A 4,977-nucleotide genomic window follows, 5' to 3' on the forward strand; every position below is an offset into this window, starting at 1 on the left:
TGCAACCCCTTAGTTAGCTATAATTTCATAAATATAAATAACCCTAACCATACAATAGAATTGGGTCACGGAACCCTACGGTAATAAAATCAGATCTGGTTTGCGGTATTTACGATGGCAATACCATGACCCAAATATGACAGCTATGCCAGATTTCAATTATTATCATTCAGAATTCCGAAATCCGCGGTATATTGGGAATTCTTGACATATTACGATCGTCAAAAGATAATTACGGGTTTCTGAAATATTTATGAAGATAGTCCATCATTATTATTTAATACTAGCTTTACCCACGGCTTCGCTCACGTTATATTCTGTATATTAAATTCTGTATTTAATTGTGTAATATAAATAAATAAATAAATAAATAAATAAATAAATAAATAAATATTGGGGGACATCTTACACAGATCAACTTAGCCCCAAACTAAGCAAAGCTTGTACTATAGGTGCTAAGCGACGATATACATACTTAAATAGATAAATACATACTTATATACATAGAAAACATCCATGACTCAGGAACAAATATCTGTGCTCATCACACAAATAAATGCCCTTACCGGGATTCGAACCTGGGACCGCGGCTCAGCAGGCAGGGTCACTACCGACTGAGCCAGACCAATATGTATATTAAACTTAAGTATAAATTGGTTTGTAACCCGCAAAGTGTATTGAAGAGCGGAGGCTTCTAACACAAGTAAAAATCTTACTTAAAAGAAGTCTTCTGTTTGTTTCTAGTCATGTGTTAAAGTGTAACCAATAAATCATTTTTCATTTTCATTTTTCATTCATTCATATTCAAAAATTGCGGAATGCTCCATACAAACTTCCACTTCCATTTTAGGCAAGTGGGGGGGTTAGTAAGAGACAAAAACTTGCTTGAAAAACTTGCCTCGTGTATCCCGGGCACACGCCAAATATTCAACTTGGATTCGGTTTTGAAGTTCTATTTTTAAACTTTAACAGTATTCCGAACCCGGAAGCAGAAGAGGTCGTTCCGATAATCCGTTCCGATGGATTATGCGACGTTCTTGCCAATGTCACTTCTTCCTATTCGCAATTCTGGACAATCTGAATTCTACGCAATAAGTATTTCACCTCATTCGCTATTGTGCACAGTTATTACTTGTGAACAGTGGCGATTCTTCCTGTTCGCAATTCTGCACATTCTGAATTGCACACAGTAGTTTTTGACCTCATGCGCTATTATGTACAGTCATTATTTGTGTACAATAGCGTTTCTTCCTGTTCGCAATTCTGCACAATCTAAGTTCCACACAACAGGTATTTCGCCTCATTCGCTACTGTGCACAGCCATTATTTGTGTACAGAATAGTTTCTTCCTATTCGCAATTCTACGCAATCCGAATTCGACGCAATAGGTATTTCACCTCATTCGTTATTATGCACAGTCATTATTTGTATACATTATAGTTTCTTCCTATTCTCAATTCTACGCAATTCGATTTCCACACAATAGGTATTTCGCCTCATGCGCTATTGTGTACAGTCATTATTTGTCTACAGTATAGTTTCTTCCTATTCGCAATTCTACACAATCTGAATTCGACTCAATAGTATTTCACCTCATTCGATTTTATGCACTTGTCACACCACACATCCATCGCAACATTCTCATTTCATTCACATGCAGTCTTCTCTCATCATTCGTCTTGGTGGCCCAGCACTCACTTCCATACACAACACACTTACATAAATTGATTTATAAAAGAATATATATAATCGGGCTATAATAAGTTGGCACCGTAACAAAACGCACCAAAAATCAAATGTTGCCGTGGCCTTGTACCAATTGCAGTCGACACGTCTGTAAAGCTCTTTATAGTTTTTAGGGTTCCGTAGTCAACTAGGAACCCTTATAGTTTCGCCATGTCTGTCTGTCTGTCCGTCCGTCCGTCCGTCCGTCCGTCCGTCCGTCCGTCCGTCCGTCCGTCCGTCCGTCCGTCCGTCCGTCCGTCCGCGGATAATCTCAGTAACCGTAAGCACTAAAAGCTGAAATTTGGTACCAATACGTATATCAATCACGCCAACAAAGTGCAAAAATAAAAAATGGAAAAAAATGTTTTATTAGGGTACCCCCCCTACATGTAAAGTGGGGGCTGATATTTTTTTCATTCCAACCCCAACGTGTGATATATTGTTGGATAGGTATTTAAAAATGAATAAGGGTTTACTAAGACTCTTTTTTGATAATATTAATATTTTCGGAAATAATCGCTCCTAAAGGAAAAAAAAGTGCGTCCCCCCCCCTCTAACTTTTGAACCATATCTTTAAAAAATATGAAAATAATCACAAAAGTCGAACTTTATTATTAAAGTATACTTTCTAGGAAAATTGTTTTGAACTTGATAGGTTCAGTAGTTTTTGAGAAAAATACGAAAAACTACGGAACCCTACACTGAGCGTGGCCCGACACGCTCTTGGCCGGTTTTTTTTTTAACTGGCCAAGTACCTAGATGTTAGCTCACAAATATCAGTGACTGGAAATTAAAAGAGGACTTTGCCGGCCTAGGCCTGAAATGTTTGTATGAAATTCCATTATCGACCTCTTGTCCTAGCCGCACCTGAAACGTCATTCTTCGCGGCCAATTATAAGGCACATAACATCAATATTGTATACCATGTTTGAGAAAAAAAAGTAAATATTGCATTTCCTACATACCACAACAATATAAACATGCAAAACGGAGAATCACGTCCGACCACCCAACTCGGAACGTGTCGAACTCATACCCAATTCTTTCCTAAGATTAATATTGGAAAAGTTTCCCTTATCTGCAGCCTTGATAAAGTGGTACAGTCAACAACACAGCTGTGAGTACAGACAACGTGCCAAAAATATCTATACAGTTTTATTTTTAGGTAGTTTTAGTTTATTTCTTTAAGTTTTTTTTTTTTAGAAATCAAACAGCCTTTTACAAGTACGGTTTACAAAAATATATATAAATTTTATTTATTTTGTAAGTAGGTTTTGTTCATAAACGATTGTTTTTTTTTATGTATACAGAACTTTATTGCCTGTACATTAAGGTGTCTCGCTCGAATCTAGAGCAGAGCCCAACTGGGGTAGTACCACAGTATAATAAAGAGTACTATCGTACAGTATGGCCACTCCCGCTCCCCGCTGAAAGTGTCGCCCACCCCCTCTCGGTAACCTCACAGTTACCGGCTGTCAAAAACGCGAACAGTTGACCTGTCATGTTTCACTCATACGCCGTGGCTTGCGTGGGCGACGGTCGCGCGATGGTCGCGCGACGGCGATTCGACGCATACGAAATCAAACCTTATCGATATGGAAGTATGAGACGCGACGTCGCGCGACCGTCGCCCACGCAAGACACGGCGATACAAGCATAGTACGCGTTCACCTATACGAGCTTAGACTGTGTGCTATGAACGCGCCACTTTCATATATTTAATCGCCAGTGTCGGAGTTGTGGTAGTACCTCCGCCTTACAGAAGACCGCAGCCAAATAGCACTAGACCCTACGTAGTGATGTGTTCCTGCCGGTAAGTAAGGCTGCCAGAGCTCAACGAGGGTGCGGTGTGCTTATGACGGGAGGACTTACGGAACTAGTTTCGTCTATTGTCGTAATATTTATTTATTTCTTTAATTCCCATATAAACTTTGAATTTTGCGCCTTTTTAGGGTTCCGAAGTCAATTAGGAATCATTTTATGTTTATAACTACTAGAATAAATAAAATTATATCATGGTCATATACAGTACCTAAGGGTACATTTATTTGTATGTGTCGAATCGACATCTGTCGTCTAATCTGTGTTGTTTGAATAGCGCAACTTTTATCCTGACGGATCCTATCCATGTCGTACCTAGAGCTTATATTTGACGTTTCTTAATGTTCGAATCACCGTTAGTAGCGTTTATTAATACCAAAAGCTTATTATAATGAGTTCTTTGACTTTTCTCTCCCAAGAAAGGTGTGGGTAAAGTTAACGAAGAATTTAATACATAAGATAATAGGATCATGATATCGGTTTCTATTATCTGATGAATTAAAGCATAATAATTATATTATAATATACAGATAATGACAACATCACAAGAAGACCGTCTACGTGTATTTAAAATTAATTTTCTTATTTTCCTTTAAATTGACGAATGAGCACTTGAACTACTAATAAATATACAATATAGATGGCGTAACTAACATAACATATTCATTAAATTCACCATATTTAATTTAATTTAAAAATAGTGATGTACTTATGATTTTTTTATTTATAATATTACAATAATCACTTAGCTACTCGTAACAATCAAACACCTTTTTTGATAAACAAGTTTCCTGTAAATCGGAAAAAAATATCTTGAATGAAATTTTCACTATATTTGTTATTTAACATTCTTTGTTAAATGTTACATACATACAAATAGTGAGAGTCCGCATAATAAGTATTGTATGAAAATTCCTCCTCAGCTCTAGCCACCCTTGACATTCAACTTTTTCATCTCAGTTTTCCTCGGGAAGCCGATTCTGTTTAGGAGTATAATAAGAAAGTTTTAATAATTTATTTAAAAGACTCAGAAAGTTATGGGTACACTGTAAAAAAACAATAGGCTACTTGCCTCCTAGTCAAATCAGCTTCTTTTTAAGAACTGTCAAAACGAATTTGAACGACTTGCTAATGTGGAATTTATATGAAATTGAATTGAGTGACGTCACGGTCAACTCAGTTACTTTATATATTTCTACCTGACTTATTAAATAGAAATTGGTTTTAAAAATAACTTCTGTCCCTGTTTTTCTTATAATTATCTGATGTTCCCTATTATTACATTTATAACAGGCAACTATAACAGTTCCCTGCGACTCAAACATATTTCAAATATTTTAGGCGGGTTACTCACGGAAACGCGTAATGCAAATAAATGACGCTCGACATGTTTCGATCCATTTCCGAGGATCGTTTTCAAAGAGTAACGAT

Source organism: Leguminivora glycinivorella, chromosome 23, assembly GCF_023078275.1.
Source record: "Leguminivora glycinivorella isolate SPB_JAAS2020 chromosome 23, LegGlyc_1.1, whole genome shotgun sequence".
Lineage (NCBI taxonomy): Eukaryota > Metazoa > Arthropoda > Insecta > Lepidoptera > Tortricidae > Leguminivora > Leguminivora glycinivorella.